The sequence below is a fragment of the Ictidomys tridecemlineatus genome, chromosome 3 (assembly GCF_052094955.1).
Source record: "Ictidomys tridecemlineatus isolate mIctTri1 chromosome 3, mIctTri1.hap1, whole genome shotgun sequence".
Classification (NCBI taxonomy): Eukaryota; Metazoa; Chordata; class Mammalia; order Rodentia; family Sciuridae; genus Ictidomys; species Ictidomys tridecemlineatus.
Genome location: NC_135479.1, coordinates 151,853,199 through 151,874,054, shown reverse-complemented (window position 1 = coordinate 151,874,054; position 20,856 = coordinate 151,853,199). Strand labels below are relative to the sequence as shown.

The 20,856-nt window shown below is 35.8% G+C and overlaps 1 long non-coding RNA gene across 12 annotated transcripts in view; it reads left to right on the top strand.

The window, feature by feature from the left end:
- Positions 1-20,610, top strand: part of LOC120884475 (uncharacterized) — a 240,074-nt gene extending 219,464 nt beyond the window's left edge. For 4 of the 12 annotated variants that reach the window (XR_013436865.1, XR_013436863.1, XR_013436866.1 and 1 more), the window contains 5 exons: positions 5,882-5,933; positions 9,994-10,051; positions 16,758-16,889; positions 18,618-18,816; positions 19,537-20,610. This is a non-coding gene — a long non-coding RNA (uncharacterized LOC120884475). Of the gene's footprint in view, positions 1-5,881; positions 5,934-7,969; positions 10,052-11,597; positions 16,890-18,617; positions 18,973-19,536 lie in introns of those variants that run through there. The other 8 variants (XR_013436868.1, XR_013436871.1, XR_013436869.1 and 5 more) reach the window with 5 other exon arrangements.
- Positions 20,611-20,856: the final 246 nt, after the last annotated feature.

Below are 20,856 nucleotides of genomic sequence, written 5' to 3'. Positions count from 1 at the left end.
CTTTAAATTCATTCCTCTGTTATCTTGCTTGCATGGTTTCTGATATAAAGTAATAATTTTTACTTTTTTCTCTATAAGTAAGGTGTTCCCTTTATATCTTTGACTTTCTCAAAATATTATTTTTCTTTGGTTTTATGCGATCTGAATATATGTCTGGCTGTAGTTTTTTTATACATATTCTCTGTGGTCTGAATTTCCTTGATGGGTGGTTTGTTGTCTGTCATTAACTTTTTTAAAGTTTTATGCCATTGTTAATTCAAATATTTGTTCTATTACATTATTTTTCTTCTCCTTTAGTATTCCAATTATGTATTTTTATACCTGTTGAAATTATCCAGTGCATCTTGGATTTTGCAAAATCATTTTGTCACTTTGTACTTTAGTTTGGATAGTTTTTATCAACATGTCTTTGGAAGTTCTTTGATTCTTTCTGCTTTAGTCAGCTTTTTCACTGCTGTGACTAAAAGACCTTACCAGCACAACTGTAGAGGAGGAAGTTTATTTGAGTGCTCATAGTTTCAGAGGTCTTAGTCCATAGAGGCCAGCTCCATTCCTCAGGGCTTGAGGTGAGGCAGAACATTATGGCAAAAGAATGTAGCAGAGGCAAGCCAGCTCACATAATGATTACAAAGCAGAGAAAGAGAGGTCTCCACTCTCCAGATACAAATATATACCTCAAAGCCATGCCCCCAATTCCCATCTCCTCCAGCCACACCTTACTACTTCATTTACCACTTGATAAATCCCTGTCAGGGGATTAATTCACTGAATGAGTTAAGACTCTCATAACCCAATCATTTCTCCTCTGAACCGTCTTGTATTATTTCACACATGAGTTTTTTGAGGATACCACATCTAAACCATAACAGTCTCCTCAACTGTCCAGTCTTCTAGTGATCTCATTTTCATTTCTGTTATACTATTTTGTTTTTAATTCTTAAAGTTTTCATCTCTGCTGGCATACCAATCTGTTCTTATATGTTTTCTACTTTTTCCATTTGAGTCCTTAATTACATTAATCATACATATGTTAAATTCCCCATCTGTCTGGTATTTCCAAAATCTGCATGGTGTCTGAGTCTTGTTGTTATGCTTGCTTTTTCTCTTCAGTTGGTATTTTTACTTGCCTTTTAATATGGTATGCATTTTTTTTTTGGTTGTTGAAAGCGGACATAATATTTTAGGTAACATATTAAAAACTAAGGTGAATAGACCTTTGAAGTTAATTTGGCTAGTGATTCTTATTATATGTTATGGCTACAGGTGTTAAGGGTTTCACATGCTTCTAGTGTGATTATGTCTTTCTCCCTGTTGTCTTTAGGTATGCCTAAACACTCCTTAAATAGAATATAAATTTTATAGCTGTAGAACTGTAAGATTCCATTGTTACCATACTGTAACCCTGTGGGGTTCTCTTTAAAACTGTAGCTTTTGGAAGTTTCTTACTTTCATAAAAGTTTACATTCTTCTTCTGGAAATTCATCAAAATCATGTTAAGCATTCCAACCAGTTATAGCTTTAATGGCTTCCACTCCAGGTAAAATAATTTTGGTTGTAATTCTTCATATTTACCTCCAGACTTCACGGTAACACTTCGCCCTATGACTTCAATATTTTGACGGGTCCATTTTAAGAAAAAAACATCAATTTTTAGTTTTTAGCATTTTTTTTTCCTGTTGTGAGAATGGAAGTAACCACATCCAAGTCATTTAAATACTGAATCTCTAATCCCTCGAAGAGTCCAGTATGATGTATTGTGTCAGCAAGTGTTTGTTAAATATTTGAGTTAGAGAATAAACAATCCAAGTTTAGGTAAAGATGAGCAAATTTTCACATTTTTCTTGAGAATTTCTTACTAGAAATAAAATTTAAAAACACTGAAAAAATGTAAAATAACTGTGGTTCTCTGTGTTTTTTAAGACTTAAATTAGTAAAAGGCAGAAACTGGGAAATTTCTTAGAAACACAGTTTTCTAAATTGGGAAACCAACATACAATTACATTCCTGTTTTCAAAACTTGAAGCAATGCATAAGCATATAGATTAAAATGAAAAATATCCCCTCCACCAAAGTTTGCACTTTTACTTGACTATTAAGAATGCTGTTTGGGGGCTGGGGTTGTAGCTCAGTGGTAGAGCGCTCATCTAGCACAAGTGAAGCCCTGAGTTCAATCCTCAGCACCACATAAAAATAAATGTCTACCTTAATCACTCTTCCATTTGAGAGATAGTTATTGTGTTATTATTGTGTATTAGTACTTTTCTAAGTGTTAGGAATGTAGCAGTGGGCAAAACAAAATTCCTACACTTGTATATCTTCCCAATTAGTAGAAGAAACAGATAATAAACATGAAGAAAATGAATATATAATGTATATCAGGAATGATATGTTTAATGAATTATTGCAGTTATAGAATATACTCAATAGCCATTCATATAAAGTCTCAGAAAAACAGGAATACAAGAACCTATCTCAGTTAATAAAGAAAATTCCACAGAAATAAATTCTCACTGTTGTTATGCAAAGGTGTGTTAGAAGTTCTATTGGAGTGTAATATGGAGAGAGAGAGAGAGAGAGAGAGAGAGAGAGAGAGAGAGAGAGAGAGACATCAGAAAGAGGCAAAATGGTCTCTATCTGAAAAATGATAAGATTTTCTATGAAGAAAATCTCAAGAAATGTAGAAAAACAAAAATAACAGTCTTTGCAACTAATAAATGGGTTCAGCAAAGTCACAGACTTCAACATTAGATTGTACTTTTGTGTGCTAACAATGAATATAGTAACACTAAAATTAAAAGTACAATACTGTATATATCAGCTCAAAAGATGACAAGTTTAGGTGAAAATCTAAGCAAACATAAGCAGGGCCTATATGATGAGAACTACACAACACTGATCAAATCAAAGGAGATGAAGTAAATGGAGATGTACCATGTTCATGGATTAGAAGAAAACATAGTAAATACATCAATTTTTTTCTATGACATATACACCATTAATTTTATTTAAATCCCAATAAGATATTTTTATAGATATAGACAAGTTTATCCTAAAATTTACAGGGAAAGGTAATGATGTGAAGTAAGAAAAAGAAGCATAAAGAGTAATCACTCTAATTTTAAGACTTATAGCTATAGTGATCCAGACAGTGTGATGGTGGTGGAGGGATAGACACATGAATTACTGAAACAGAATAGGAATTCTAGAAATACATGTACAAACATTTTAAAACAGGGCTGTGGATATAGCTCAATTGGTAGAGTACTTGCCTTGCAAGAACAAAGGCCTGGGTTCAATCCCCAGCACCACAAAAAAAAAAAAAAAAAAAAGAAAGAAAGAAAGAAAGAAAGAAAGAACATTTTAAAACAATTAAAAAGTAAGAAAAGTACCTTTTCAACAAATATTTTGGAGCAAGGTTAAAAAACAACAACACAATAACAAACTGGACCTAAGTGTCACATCTAACAAAACTTAAAAATGAATCAGAGACTTAAATGTTAAATGCAAAATTATAAAACCTTTAGAAATAAGCATATGAGAAAATCTTTTCAGAATGTAGAACTATGCAAAGACTTCCCAGACTTCACACAACAGCACCATTTTTAAAAATGATGAATTTTATTTCATTAAAATGTAAACTTTTTTCTCTATGCAAGATCATATTAAGTAGATGAAAAAACACTAGAGACTAGAAAATCTTTTAAGCCACATATTTAACATGTGCTTCCTAACATATATAAGGAACTCTCAAAATTCAAGTCTAAAAATAAATAGTATAATTGGAGCACAGGCAAAAAGCACAAAAAGGTACTTCATCAAAAAAAGATTTTCATAAGTCAATAGTACATGAAAAAATGCACATCATTGAACATTATGGAAATGTAAATTAGAGCCACAATGAGACATCAACACATACTTATCAGAATGGCTAAACTAAAATATAGGGGCAAGACCAAATGCAGCAAGAAACTGGAAAGTTTGGATTTCTCATTCATTGCTGGTAGAAATATAAAGACGTACAGTCACTATATTTTGAAGTCCTAAAAGATTATACATGCAACTAATGTATGACCCAACACACTTGCTCACTTGGGCATTTACAGATAAATGAAGAGATGTTTACATAAAAATCTTTATAATGATATTTATTGTAACTTCATTCATAATAACCTAAACTGAAAACAACCCTGATGGTGAGTGGTGAGCAAATTGTATTAAATTCGTCCCATGGACTACTTTGCTCAACAATAGAAATAAATGGAAATGCATCATATTTTAATTATATGATATCAATATATTCTCATTGTGATAATTTACTACAATTTTTTAAGAAACTAACATTTGGGCAGGGGAACAAGTAAAGAATCCACAGAATCTTTTCATATTTTTTTTGCAATGGCTTTTGAATCTACAAGTATCACAAATTTTTAAAAATTGTCTTAAAAATGATGCAACTTTTATAAAATAAATTCTTTCTTCCTTCCCTCCCTTCCTTCCTTCTGCCTTCCTTCCTTTCTCCCTCTCTCTTTCTCTCTCCAACTCTAAAATGTTAAGTAGTCATAAATTAACTTTATTGTAATTCTATCCAATATCATCTGTCCTACCCAAGGATAACACATACTCCTTGAGGAGATGAATGAAATTCCAGGTAATATGTAGTACTGAATACATGGATACATTCAGTACACATTTTATTAAATCATCTGGATATTTGGGACAGTGGTCCTTCTTGGTTTACTAGCATAGATAAACTTCAATTGCAAAATCTAACTCAGTTCCTTTATCCTCTGCAGTTCTGCAGCATTTCACACTATTGGCCTCTTCCTCCTCCTTAAAACTCTTTTTATTGACTTCTGTGACACAATAATCTTTTGATTCTCTATTTCTTTTATCTTATGACTCATTCTCTAACACTTCAACTTTCCAAACTCTAAATATAAATGTTACTTAAATTATTTTATTTGGCTTCTTTTTCCTCTCTTTAATTTCATTTATAATTCCAAACATATTTTTGAATTTTTTTATTAAAATATATTTGCAGATGGCATCATAATTTTCAGTTCCAGGTCACACCTAAATTCTCAAGCTTTTATTTATAGCTGTTTGATGAACACTGCCATCTTAACTTTCTTTCTAACTCAACAATTCTTGAGTAGAACATAAAACCTTTTCTCCTTGTGTTACCCATACATCTTTGTAATTTGTGCTCTTTGATAAGGATCCCACCAGCTTCAATAACAGGAACTCCCTATGTTCAGTCTCGACAATGACCAAGAAAACTTTCTGCCCAAGTTTTGCCCTAGGAAAGTGGCTATCTCTTTTCTCTTGAGAAAAAAGAAATCTCTTCCAGTGGATTCTGTGATCTCTGTGCAGATTATGGAACATGCTTTAGAGATACTATCTCTGACTTCAAGATAATGCCTGTAAACCTTCCCACTTGTTTTGAACATCAGGAAAGTCCCTAATGTCCCACCCCACACCATGTTGGTCCATTTGTTTACTCATTGCCATGGTAACCAACTGTGCAAAGGTATCCTGACAGCACCTCAAGTCAGTTGCTCCAGAAATCTCTGACTTGCTGACCTGGGGCTCCTATATAACATGTGATTTTTCTGCAGAACCTGCTTAGTTGATCTGACACAACTATCTGGGAGACCTTATGGATAAAATCATCAATTTTATCCCATCAGGTAGACGTTTCTAAAGACTGCTCTCCATGGATCCTTGGAGTTCCCAAGAGAAGAACTGCTGCCTACAGCAATAACCTGCTCAGTAACACTTCCTTAAATTGACATTTCCACTTTTCTGGTTTCATTCTTCTCATATGTTCTTTTAAGCTCTCTTTCAAAAATAGGATTCATGAATTCTCTATTTATCTCAGGCTTTGCTGTTTAGGGAAGATTTGGCTATGAACCACTGTCTGAAATACAAAGGTAAGTTACTTGCATTTTATTTACAGCTAATGAAGAATTACTGAAAAATTTACCAGCTGTAATTTGGAAGAACTGATAAATTTTCAGGGTTTAGGATGAATTGAATAGTGAAAATAGAAGACTTTTGTACACCTTTTGTACTACTTTTGTAGTAGCGCAGGGGTGGGTAAAGAGAACCTGAACTATTCTGAACTATTGCATGAAAAGGTAGTGATGATAATAGGATGTTGTATAGGTCTTGGCATGATTTGATACTGCTGGGGTTTGGAAGGTTGGAGGGACAGGCCACAAAAATAGTTTTACAGCTTCATGCCTGAGTGTTATTAATTGAATTATGTTCCTACCACACCCAAATTTTAACCTCCAGTACCTCAGAATGTGATTGTTTTTTTAATAGAGATAGTAGGTGTACTTTGATGAGATAATTCTGGAGAAGTGTTAACCCCTAATCTGGTATGATTGTTGTCCTTATGTAAAGAGAAAATGTTGACATAGATGGCACAGAGGGAGAATATGTGAAGGTGATGATACAGCATAGAGTGATGCCCCCACAGGCTTAAGAATGCCAAAGCTCATCACCCAATCACCAGAAGCTAGGAGACAAGCCTGGGATAGATTCTGCCTCATGTCACTCAGATGAACTGATCCTATCAAAATCTTGATTTTAAGCTTCTAATCTCTGGAACTGTGAGACAATAAAATTTTGTTGTTTAAGCTATATGATTTATGACACTTTGTTATAGTGGCCTTAGGAAACTCATAAACTTATAGTTAGATGTCATTAATACAAGTAAGAAAATGAAGAGAGAGGGAACCCACTGAAATGAAGAGAAAAGTGGAAACAGGTCTATGCTTCAATTTTTGGCATACCTGATTCATTTAAAGTGAAATGTAAAAGACGTGAGTACAAATTGAAATTGCTGTGTGAAAGGGTAGGAAACATGATCCCTATTTAGTTGGAATGGAAAGCATTATGTGAAAAGGGCAGAACTCATCTTCTGCATGTAACTAATGAATCTGCACTTGAAAAAGCATGCTCACTCCTTTAAGCCTTAGGTGGATAGAGAGGAACCAATTAGGTAAATTGAGTGAAATTCAGATAAGGAATTTGTGAGAATGAAGACTAGCTTTGAGAAAAGATGAAAGGAAGGAAATGTACTTAGCTAGACTAAGTGATGATTAAGTGGAATTTGATGATAAGGGACACATATTTTAAAGGTAAAGCTTCAAAGAAGAAATAAAATGATATAAAGAGAAAGATGAATGCAATGTACTAATTTTACTATAAAAACAGGAAATTGTATTTCTAACATGGAGGTGAGAGAGACCTGCTTAACATAACAACAAAGAGAACTCATGAGTTGTAAAATGAACAAATTAGGTAGAAACAATTTAAAGTTTGGAATAGAAAAACAAATTTACATTAAACAAACTAAAGGAGAAATAAAAGGAAAAATATGACTGATAATTAACTATTCAAAATTTATATAGTTACCTATTAGGAAAAACATGTTTAATTTTGATCATTAAAATATAGTTTACTAAAGTATAGTTGACAAGATGCTCCAAGACACTGATTATCAAAACATGTAAAATAAAACTATATTTTTATTAGATTGGTAAAATTTTTAGTGATGTAAGATACTTTATGTTAGTGAAGGTATATGGATACTGGTATTCTTGTATATTACTGAGAGAATTAAAATATGTCCAACCTCTTTTGAGCCAATTTCAAAATTATTTTCAAATTTAAATATACCTATACTTTGACCAGCCAATCAACTTGTAGGACCTTATTCTACAGTAAGCTTTCATGAGTTCATAAAGAAATATTACCATATTTTACTGTGTAATTGGGTAGAAAAATTAGAAACAACTAAAGCCACTATTAATAGAGAAATAATTAAATGAATGATGACAGTCTTGAATAGAATACTATTTGATCATATAACAATGAAGTAGATTTCTGTGTAACTTTTATGACTTAAGAAGATACTTATAATATATTTTTAAAGCATAAAAAGTGAAGGATGAAATGTTGTCAGTTGTAAGCAAATAGAAATATATTCATTAAAAAGCCATAACTCTGGTAAGTTCAAGTATGGATGACTTATTTTTATTTTGAACATCTTTGGATCTTTTGAAATGCTTTCAAGGTGAGTGCATTACTTTCATAATCAGACCTTTTCACAATAGGATAAAAGAAATCCTGGTTAAGAAAAAAGAAAAAGCAATGGTGTTATGGTTTGGATATCAGATGGCCCCCAAAAGCTCACATGTGAGACAATGTAAGAAGGTTTGGAGGAGAAATGAATAGATTGTGGGAGTCTTCACCAAATCAGTGAATTAAATCCTGATGGGATTAACTGAATGGTAACTAGAGGCAGGTGGGGTGTGGCTGGAGGAAGTGGTTAATTGGGGGCGTGGCTATGGGTATACATTTTGTAATTGGAGCTAGACCCTTTCTCTTTGCTTCTTGACCACCATGATGTAAGCTGCTTCCCTCTGCCACACACTCTACCATGATGTTCTGCCTTATCTCAAACCCTGAGGAATGGAGCCAGCCTTCTCTGGACTAAGACGTCTGAAACTGTGAGCCCTCAAATAAATTTTCCTCCCCTACAATTGTGCTGGTCATATCCTTTAGTCACAACAGCAACAAAGCTGACTAAAACAAATGGATTCCCAAGTGCATAAGAGAAACTTGTACTGATAAATTGCTTAGAGAAAAAAGAAGAAGAAGAAAGGCAGATAGACAGTTTCAAACTTCTTTGGAGTTTTCATTGAAATTTTGCAAACAAATTAATTTTTCATTTTTTCCAGGCACAAGCTCAAATTAGATGCTGAAAAGCTGGAAGCAAGTCACTTAGCCATTAGCAAGACTTGCAAAATGATGAGCTTCTTCGTTTCAATACTACTTTCATGTTTTTCTGATTTATAAACTGCAGTCGTGTGATAATAAAATCTTGCTTTATAAAAAATGGTCAACAAGTGGCTGGGGATATAGCTTAGCTGGTATCATTGGTAGAGTGCTTGCCTTGCATGCACAAGGCCCTGGGTTCAATCCCCAGCACCACAAAAAAAAAAAAAAAAAAAAAAGGCCAATAAGAAGAAAGGCATTTTCAGGTGAGCCTGTTCCCTCAAAACTATTTTTCACAAAGCTATCAGTCTTTATATCTTAGAAAAAGATTCATATTATCTGTAATTAAGCTATGATTTGTGTGTCTGGCACTTGCCCTCCACCCACTTAGTCATGGCGAAAAGTCGTTTTCTTCCTGGCTACAGATATGAGCACATGTCCAGGGTCTGAGCTTTAATTGCACCTCATTTTCCTGATCACAGTACTTATGTAGGGATTGCACTGAAAAAATCTTAGACTGGGCTCCCCACAAATGGACCTTGAATGGGGAGGAGGAAAAAGTGATTTTTTTAGGAAATATTTCCAAGAAAAATTAGAGAAAAGAAGGGAGGAGGAAAGTGGTATAAAGAAAGAGAGAAAGTCATGCAAGGCTGCAGTATGGAGAAGAGCACTGTGAAGGGTGCTATGCCAGGGTTCCAATGTTCACTAGGAGGATTCGGCACACAATTGTATTGAAGGACAGTGATTTTTTTTTCCCCCAGAGAAAAGATACAAAGCAACATCAGCATAGAGAAAAGGCACCTGGAGTGAAGTCCAAAGAACATGAGGATTAAGCTTTTGAGGGTCATCTCCCAGAAGAGTCATGTAAATATTTAATTCCTACAGTAAATGAATTTTGACAGTTTATGCAATCTTGCCAAATCAGGAAAACTCACTAGAGGCTCAGGGCTTTTACTGGGGGCTGGTCATGTTGGCATACTCAGTCTATCATATCCTCAAATTCCAAGCTACCTAAATGAAAGCAGGTGTTCAGCATAAACCTCATTGTTTGTACAAACAGGTTAGATACAATGACTTTTTTAACAGCAAATGATGGAAAACCTTCCAAAATCACATTCCCAAAAGCCAGCCAGGGGCAAACCTTTAGCCAGTCTTTTTAAGACTAGGTTTCAGTCTTGCTGTTAACTCCTTTTTCCACAGGTACTTTGACTCGATCCCATAGGAAAGCTGTAAAAACTGGACTACAATTCACTTTTGGGTAAGCCAACTCGGATGCATTTCCACACCTGTCAGTCATTGATTAAAGGATACCTGCCAGGAACATAGATTTCCAGCACTTAGTGATCTGTGTGTATAGCTAAACTGGCTCCAGCTTGCCTGAAGGCAAGTCCTCTAACAAAGAGATGCAGGTGCTGGCTGGAGTGAAAGCTCCCTGGGAGATTCATGCATGAAAAATGGCCCTGGCCCTGAGAGGATTTAGGTGAAGTGCTAACAGCATCTATTACAGATATCCATCCTGAGATTTTATATACTGAACCAAGGATAGAGAAACCATCCTCTTAAGATGAACATGTTGGCATATGTGAGCCTCAGCTGCTTGTAGTTGTATTCTCCACCATGTGCAGAAGACTTTTTGCAGTGACTGACAATGAAATCTGCACTGAGAGAAAAGCTGAGAGAAGACAAAGACAAAATTCTGAACTTGCATCTGGTTTTGCTTGAAACCACAGCTTTATTTATTTATTTATTTATTTATTTGGAGCCAATATATACTCCTTTCTTATTTTTTTCTTCTGATTTAATTTTTAGTTTATTTTTTTTGTGACATGCAAACACTGGAGAGCCTTTTTTCCATATACAATATAACCTTTATATTATCTAATGAAGCTAGTAGGTCATAGCTGAACTATGTTTGATGTTGATTTCCTTTTGAAGGTAGAAATGTGAATTAATAAATTTGGGATAACTAAGTTATTTCTGAATATAAATTTTGAAAAACTACAATCAAATTCATCATTCTCACCTCTATCCCCATCCCTCTCTCCCTGTTTTGGAAGACTCATAAGCTAAGAATGGTTTTTACATTTTTAAATGATTTAGAGAAAAATTAAAAATATTTTGTGAAAAATAAAAATTGTTTGAAATTCAAATTTCTGTGTTTGTAAGTAGGTTTTTAAATTTCATGAATCAAATATGTATGAAAATTTGTTTTCTCTTATGTAATAAGTACCCACACAATATCCTTGATTTTGCCTCTTGGCCAGCAAAACCTGAAATATTTATAATTTGGACCTTTTCAAAAAGTGTTTGCTAATCCTCACCCCAGAAAACAATCAGAGTAGAAAACTGGGGCTTCTGAGAAAAGGAACTATGTCTTATTATGATTATTTTAATAATCTTATATAACAGTACTCGAATAAGTTATCTGTAAATAAAACATCTAGGAGATTGAAGTGACAAAACAAGATGGCACATAAGCAGTCCCATCATTAAGCCCCTTCCTCTTATCACTAAATGGAGCATTACAATGGCTGTTTGAAACAATTAATGCTAATATCTGCTTGCCATTTGAAGCATAGTAAGTGATAAACCTCCTCCTCATGATAAAGTGTAGATGAGCTTTTTGACTATTGAGGACACGCATGAGCTGTCCAAATCTGATTCTTGACAGATCAAAAGTTAGAGATTTAATTGCATTAATTAGCCAACATTTCAAGGTATGTTTGAGAATACTAAGCTTCTGAACTATTCATACTCCAGTATGCATAGTTTTACTGTGATAATCAGATGATGTTTTTGTTCAGCTATTACAGGGAACGGGAAAAGCAAGCAAAGAGAAAGCAGGGGCATAAACTAGAAATTGTGACTACGGACTCTGAAAAACTTTGGAAGAAGGTGGCCTGTGTGAGATACTCTATTGAGGGGGCTTCCTGGGAGCTCAGCTTAACAGTGAGACAAAGGAAAGGTGTGGTTACTTGTAAGATGTGGTAGAAGAACTCAGGAAGATATGTAGAGGGTACCATGGGAATTTGTTTCATTTTACAATTTTATCTAGGTACCAGATCTTTTCATATAGCTATGAAATACTTGTTGTCTACATGTAATTAGAAAAGCAATGAAAATATATTATTAATGTCAATGTTGAAGATGCTTTGATGGACAAGTATTGTGAAATCATTTAAGTTGTATCATAAACATTTTTGTAATTGTTATGTCCTTTCTTAAAGGACTACATGGAACTAATCATTTGTAAAGCATTACTGCTGGACTATTTTAAGGAAAACCTCTTATTATGTGATAGAGAATAGAAACAAGCTAGTAAATGATGATACCAAGCAACTAAGCCAAAGATTCTTCCTGTCTGCTCAGTCACACGCTGCAAGGAACTCTTTGTGATACATAATGAGGAAGGAACCTAGGCCAGCTTCTCAAGAAGCTTTCCTTGGCTTAGCAAAAAACTTACTGTTTAGAAATATTAAATTGAGAAACTCACTAAGTCTTAGATTCAAACTTCAGATTTGAGGATTCTGTATAGTTCATTCAACACTCCCCCCCCCACACACACACACAAACACACACATTTGTACATAATGTGAGTGTATGTACATATTCCCAGTCATTTTCTAATTACTATACTCCAGCTTGGATATAATATATAATAATAAACCCTGTGTTACCATCAGTCTGCCTGCCATCATGTGCCTGTATGTCCCTTCAGTTTCCAACAATTCATTAATTTCTAGTCATCAATGTATGCTTATTATTTTGTTTATTCTCACCATTTGCTTATTCCCATCCATCAGCTGGCAGTCTGGAAGTTTGCTGTCAGCTGGAAGTTTGCTGGGGCCCCTTCGGCTGTGGCTCTCAACATCTCCCCCTCTGTTAAAACAACAAGCATGTGGCTTAGGGACCGTGCCTGCCTTAAGTTGTCCAATAGTACATATGGTCCTTACCCGTTATCCAATGAGCTGACCTCAAGGTGTCAGCCTCCTGTCTTAGGTTTGTACCACTGCAATTGGATCTTACCCATCACTGACTATCCGTCCAGTATACAGCCACACCTGTGGAGAGGTCTTTGTACCAGCAGGGGGGTGAGGTTCTTTGCCTTTCAGACTGCCAGCTGATGATTGGCTCACAGCGGCCTCAGCAACATCTAGCTGATTGGCTCCTCTGTGGTGATGCTCATTGGGCTGTTTCCCCACCCTTTCAGACTGCCAGCTGATGATTGGCTCACAGCAGCCCCAGCAACATCTAGCTGATTGGCTCCTCTGCGGTGATGCTCATTGGGGGACTTCTTTGGCTCAGCCCATGCGGCCCAGCCAATCAGCCTCAAGAGCAGGAGGATTGTGGGAGGTGGTGAGGCTTGTGTTTGTGTGAGAGGCTTGTGGGAAGCTGGTGGAGGCAGTTGGGACCTGAGGGTTTTTCCTGAGGAGCTGTTTTGTTTGGCATGTGTGGTTCTAAAAATAAAGTTCGTTTCTTTTGATAAGTGGCTCCTGAATTGTGCCCAGCCAGACTGCAGCACCCATTCATTAAAAGAAACTATGAAATTGGGTTCAGTATAGTGAAGATAGATACATTTAAAATGATCATGCTAACGTAAGTAACTTCCCCAAATTTGCCCTGGATTTTGTTATCATAACAAGGGTTTCAGCACAGCCCTCATTCTCAAGGCTATTCTTAACCACTGGGATACAAGGACTTCCTATAAAATCACTGATTATTGTTGGGCAATATTCAATTATCACACAATTATTTGTCCTTCAAGACAGTTAATAGATACAGTGACTAGGCAAAGAAGTTCCACCTAAAACCACAGCACTAACTCTGGAGAGGTAGAACTGATGTAAAGGTTGGTGAAGTTGCATATCCAGAATGAAAGAGATTTTCTTGAACAGCAGGGATGACCCACATTGAAGAGTCATGAAAACCAAGATTAAACAGATTAATGCCATATGTGGAAAGTCCTGAAAGTCATGCAAAAGAATTTGAATTTAATGCAGTACTCAAGTGTCCGAGGTCCTTAAACTAATATGGTAGTTTGTAGAATGCATTCAAGTTGTCAGATCTTTTGATAGACTGGCTTTGGGGTATTGCATTTGGTAGATTCAACTCCCAATTCAAGTCCTATGAGCCTGGAACCAGAACTGCTGATGTCTAAGGGCAAAAAAAATGAATGCCTCAGCTCCAGATGATGAAAATTCACCCTTCCTGACTTTTTGTTCTATTTAGACCCTCAACCACTTAGAGGCTATCCACTCATATTGGTGAGAGAATTTTTTTTTATTCAGTCTACTGATTTAAATGCTAATCTCTTTACACACCTTCACAGACTTACCCTAAATTAATGTTTTATCAGCTATTTGCGTGTCCTTTAGCCCGATCAAGGTAACATTAAAAATTAACCATCACCATCACAGTGTACCAAGTGGGCGGAGAGAAGGAAAAATAAACAGATAAACTTTGAGTATACACACACACACACACACACACACACACACACACACACACACGATGTATGGATGCATATTGAAAATAAGATGATGGGACAAATGAATACATGTAGATGAAGACAAGCAGAAGGCTAAGATAATAGCCTTGGTGAAACCCACAGCTTGGTTGTAGAAGGAGGGAGAAGATCCATCAATGAAAACAAAGAATCCTTCACAAAGGTTATAGAGCAAAGAACAGTACCATGGAAACCAAGAGAAGACTAAGAAAGAAGGAGCAGGTGCTCAACAGTGTCAATGCTATAAAGAGGAGGATAAAAACTGAGGAGAGACTGGAGCTGTGTCAGAGGTTACTCATGACATTTAAAAGAACCAAAATGAATGAAAGGGATAGGAGCAGACTGCAGGGAGGACTTAGGCAGGAATGTGCAGGCAATTAACACAGGTCCCTAGCACAAGAGGTTTGGCACCCAAAGAAGAGAATCTGTAGTGCTATAGTACAACACATCCCTATATCATAAGATAATAGAAAAGTAAAATTCATCCAAGAGAATTTCACTTTTCAAATATTACTGGAAACCTCTATAATCTTTGGTGGAAGATACACCAGTAGTAGGAATGTGACTTTTTTACTCCTGCAAACTGAACTGTATAATTCTCCATTGCCTTTCCAACAGCATTAACTTTACATTTTCCTTTTCTTGACATCTTTCTGTGCTGACAGTAGGAAGAGAGAGAGAAAAAAAAAAACATGCTAATCAACTAAGATAAAAGTGGAATTTCTGAGACTGCTGATCTACATGATTTCTCTGGCGGCTTTTCATTGGTAACAGAGTGTCTAATGTTCAAGGACAAGAGGATTCAGACCGCAGGGTGCCTGCCAATACCCCAGAGGACAAAAACTCCACTTTTGCATACATAAATAAGCCCAGAAATGGGTTGAAAGATAAGAAATGGTGATATGATAGAGCTCCACAGTATGCAAGAGAACCTGGGCTCTCCAGATAGAAGGGAAGTTTGGACAGCTTACAGCTGGAGTAGATTATGACATTAGAAAGAAACCACAAGGAGGCATGGTATATTTTCTGGTGTGCTGGGCTAAGACAGCAGGTTGCTTAATTGTGTAAAATGTAAGACCAAATAGGTCTTTCCTCTCACCTCTCCTAAATGTTCATGCTTGCAACGGGAAAGTTTGGCACCAGTTTCTGATCATTTCAAAATGAAAAAAAAAAAAAAAGGCTAATGTGACTATGTATTGATCTTTTGAAAGGTCAGGAGCAGATTCATAGGTCAAGGTACTACTTCTGAATAGCTGAGTGAGGGGAAGATCCACAGGAAGAACTAGAAAATAAAACAAAGGGATGTCCTGTACATAAAAGCAACTACATTTTGTTGTCTTTGCTTCTATAGAATAACATAACATTTTATATGTATGTATATGTGTGTACATGTATGTGTAAACTATAAATTCATGTATGTACATATGTACACACATATGTGACCTTATCTTCATTTACTTTTAAAAGCCAAGTTCAGAAAATAAATTCAGTCACTCCAATGACTGAAATAATTACAAATATATTTCAGCTTCATTGTGAAGCTTTGAAGTCAGAAAAAGACAAAGATGTACAGAGAAGGGCAAAGGGGATAGAAAGGGGGTGCTAAGAACAGAAGTGAGACAGACGAGATGGTGGGGCTATAAAAAGAGAATAGGAATGGAAAAGGAAAAGGAGGGGGATAGAGAGAGGGGAAGTGGGTATGGAGGGAAATGCCAGAGCCAAAGTTAAACACATGTTCAGTGGGCATCTATGTTTCTAGAATAGTCTGAAGAACTAAAAGAGAAGAGAAGCAAAGGAATGGAAAAGAAGGCCTGACAAATCAAGTCTCTCAGGTTCTGAGATGAATCTGCTAGTTGGAAAACCATTGTTCTTTTACATCCCAGTGTCCCTTGGTTGAAGCATTAGAATAAGCCTGCTTCTACATAATTCACCTTTAAAATGAGGACTAACTATCAGTTCAAGACAGTCCTTTCAGAGTTTGAAATAGATTTTTTTTTATTATTTTCAAAGTTGAAAGCAAATATTTCAAATATTTGTTGGGATATTTGAAGTTTCTTTTGAAGAGTGAAAGAATTGGCTGCATGTTAGAGAATGATCTTAGTGAATCCAGATATCATCATAGGAGTTAACTGCAGTTATGTTGACCTCTTCTCCCTCTTCGTATATTCAAGTGCTGCCACTCTTTTCGTGCTTTATGTATGTGTCAGTGGGATTAAGATCAAACTCTATCCATCCTCCCTATAGTAAAACTTGCCCTATAGCCCATACCTTTGTGTGTGTGTGTGTGTGTGTGTGTTCCAAATTTGATGTGGTTCCGTAATTTGGCCACTGCGAATTGTGCTCCTATAGATATGGCATGCATGTATTTTTATAGTATAATGGATTTAATGCTTTAGGATAAATACTGAAGAATGTTATAAGCTATAGCTAAATCTCTGTCATTGCTTTTCTTGAACAGTCCAACAAGATTCTAGAGAAAGCGTTGTGATCTCTGGCCTACCTCACCTAATTCACCTCATCTGAAACTTGGACAAAAATCTACTAGTATACTGCAAGCCATATTTGAACTCTGCTCCTTACTAAAATAGATGTAGGTATTTATCTATGCATTACCTGGTTCTTTCTAAAATGGTTACATTCAGGCTGGCTATAAACTTCTGAAGTATTAAATGTACATTTTTACATATATTTAAATATATTCTCTTCATTTTAAAAGCTATTGTATTAGCCAATTCCATGGATATAAAGTTTTTTCTCTAATAGATGACTTTCACAAAATGTAATAACATGTGACCCTTTTATTTTTGCACAATTCTGATCTAATACTATACATCTCCAAAATAATTTCTAAGAAAATCGGATACATATATAACAGTCCATTCAGAAAACTGCATATATTTATATGTACATTTGTCCTTTATTGCTCAATTCTCTCTTGGCTACCGGGAGCCAGCACAGCAGTCTTGTAATGTCACTCTTGGCTAATGGAGTTAGCACATTGTATTGCAAATATTCTCAATCAATGAAGACTCTTCTATAATGCCCTATGGTCAATTTATTCTAAAACATGGCTGTTTTCTCAGCTGTGGCTTCTCTTCTTGCAACTGTATTGCCTTCTGGGCAGTTGTTTGTGACTTTGATCTACACTTGAAGGTCTTCTTTAGAGAGACTTTAGTACTATTATGTGAATTGTAATACACAGGTTTCCCAGAGGCTGTCCTAGTCACCTTCAAGGAAATGATCAAAAATAACGACTAAAAGACAACAGGAATTTGAAATTGTTAGGATAACTTTAGTATTATAAAGATATCATACATTATCTTTTAGCTTATAGGATTGACCAACAATTTTTCATTATATACAGAAGGAACCATGAAAAGGCCTAAAATGATACCAGACACAGTTTTTAAAGAAAAATGAAGACACAATATCTTCTTAGGGACTAAGTTACAATGATGTGCTCTACTTTGGTGAATGCTGATCAGCGCTTCCACTGTGGAAAGGCATTCCCCATCCTCCTTAGATTATGTCTCTAAGCAGATGTTGAAAAACTGTGGCCTGCCAGGCAAATACAGCCCACCACAAGATTTTGACAAATAAAGTTTTATTAGAACCCAGACCATTTTTTTATGTCTTTTCTATGGCTGCTTTCCCACCAAACCAGTAAAGCTGAGTAGTTGTGGCAAAGACCACCTGGCCCACAAAACCTGTAATATTTACCACCTGGCTCTTTATTTAAGACATTTGCTAATCCCTGCTCTAAAGGGTGCTGATTAGTGCTAAAGAAATTGTTTAGTGAAGGGAAATAGAGAACGATGTTGTAGCTCACATTCTGAATACCAGTGGAAATTCAAGCTTTGGGGAACCTTACCTAACATGCCCCAGCATGAGTTGGGATTTTCAAAGTTACTAAATTCAACTCCCTACTAACTGGAATATAGGTAAGGAATTTTGTCTTTCCTTTTCACGAAGAGGTCAAGCTGGTGAGGAGAGTGAAGACTGTAAACACTTAGCTGAGGTAATGATCTGTCCATTTACAAGAACCAAGGAAGAGCTTACTTATAAATAAGTGTAATTGAGACATAAAGAAAAACATCACTGCTTGTGCGGAGGTTTGATATGTTAATTGTAAAGCATTCTTCAATCCTAATTTATTCGTTTCAGCAGGGCCAGCACTTGGCAATATGTTCCTAGAGCTTCTCTGGACAATTGAAAGCAGTAAAACTTAGCTTCTTTTATGTCTTATAACTTATGTTAATTGATGTTTTCCTTCCCCCAGACACTGAGTCACTAAGAATGTACTTGTGTTCTATTTTAGCAAAAAGATGAAGTTCTCTCGGCTGTCCTGTGTCACCCTGTAATTCTACAGTGGAAAGTTTTCATTGGTTAAGAAGCTAAGAAGACTCATGGAACAATTCAGTCTCAATTGCTGAAGATAGCAACAAGTTGAGATATGTATGGAACCCTGGCAGTGTTATGCTGGGCAACAGCTCCTGGTCAGCCATGAACTCACAAGGGTAAACCACTGGGCCTCTACCGTTTAGGTGTTGATGAAGCACAGTGCTTGATAGGTCAAGTGAAGTGCATGAGATGCACTTTTGACTTTTCAGTTTTATTGACTATTTTTCAATTTTATTGACTATTCAATTTTAATTAAAATTCAATATTTTCAATTTACGATCAGTTTATTTAACCTAATCATAAATCTAGGAGCATTTCTATACACACACACACACACACACACACACACACACACACACGTTAAATGGTGCCTAGAATATTTTTAGCTTTTTAACTTTAAGAAAAAAATGTTATTTTTGACAGTAATTACAAATTCACTAATTGAGTTCATTTTAGAGAGTTTTTAATTTTAATTACAAATGAATTATAAAAGTAACAACCTCTAAATTAATGAGTGTTTCCTTTTTTTGGGTGTGTGTGTGTGTGTGTGCTGGGGACTGAACCCAGGGCCTATGTGCATGCAAGGCAAGCACTCTACCAACTGAGCTATACCCTCAGCCCAATGAGCATCTTAGTAGGGTTTTAAACCATTCACAGAAAGAAGTTTGAAAAAATAAAAGAAAAAAAATAAAATGCCTACATCATTGATGAAGACTCATGATGTATACAGCATTCAGTCTTTCTGGGGTCAGTCAGTATCTTTAGTTACTGATTCTGTCCATTCTTTATTGGGTCAATTGTGTTTTTAATCATCCAACATATATTTTTGGCTTCAGGTCTTGCCACAAAATAGACCAGTTTCTTCCACAGGAGATGAAAGACTCCAATACAGATGAGGAACAGAAAAAAAAAAGGTAAACCTAGATAATACAGTCATCTTCAAATACTTGCCTGGTAAATAATTATTTGTGTCTCTAGTATGTCAGTCATTGTGCTAAGTTCTGGGAGTCCAAAGGTAAATGAGAAAAATAGGCTCTGATGGAGCATTTGGTCTGGCAGTACATTACATGTGATAAAGAAATGAACAATCAGACAAATAAAAATGATTGAAAATTAAAGTGAATGCCAAGAAGTAGAGCAGCATTATGCTAATATTAAATATGAATGAATACTTGGCTGCCACTTCAGATAGATTAGTATGGAAAATCTTTCTGAGAAAGGGAGATTTAAAAGACCTCGTCATAGGAAAGGTAGGCAGGGACAAGTGTGCCAGACTAAAGGAACAGTATGTGCCAAAGACCAAGGATGGGAGGTATTGAGGTACTGAAAGAAGGCCAATATAGTTGGAGTTTTGTGAGCCAAGGTCAAGAGAGATGAAAGATGTGGCTGTAGCATGGGACAGTGTTGGAAAATTCTGAAGTAGAAGACCATAGAAAGATTTCAAACAGATGGTCTATACAATCTGATATACATCTTAGGGAGATAGAGCTTGCTGCTACTGAAATGGAATGTGAGGCACAATAGCACGGGAAACAAAGAGATGGTTAGGAAGCTTTTATTGTGTTCCAAGTGAACTTCTTGGGGTCCTAGGCCAAGATGAAGAAGAAGAGATAAAGAAAAGTAGAAATATGTATTTTGCAGTATAAAGTGGACTTATGACATATATGGAGGGCCTGTCTGTCGAACGTTTGAGGACCTTCCAAAGCTGCTGAAGAGTTTGTATGTGTTGTGGCAGGGGAAGGGTGGTGGGTTGCTCTTTATTCAGCCCTTCTGGTTATTACGCTGTTTCTTTTTTTTTTTAAGTCTTAGTTTTGATCATCAAGGTCTATTAGAGATAGAAGTCCTCTGTTTCATTAATTTACTTCCCTGTCTAATGGAGGAAAGTATGACTGTATGAGCATATTGATTGGGGAGGGAGTTAATATATTTGGATCTTTTAAAACTGTTTAATTGCATGGCATCATTTAAAGGAATTGCACATTTTATCTGAATAACGTGAAGGCTTTGTTCATGGTGGTCTGCTTTTCATCTGAATTGTCTATTCAGAAAACTACTCAGACACTTTGCATCTCTTCTTTATCTTTTATATTCATTTCATATGCTATACAACTGCAGTGTATCTATTTTTTCTTGTCTCACATTCTTCTGGGAAAAAA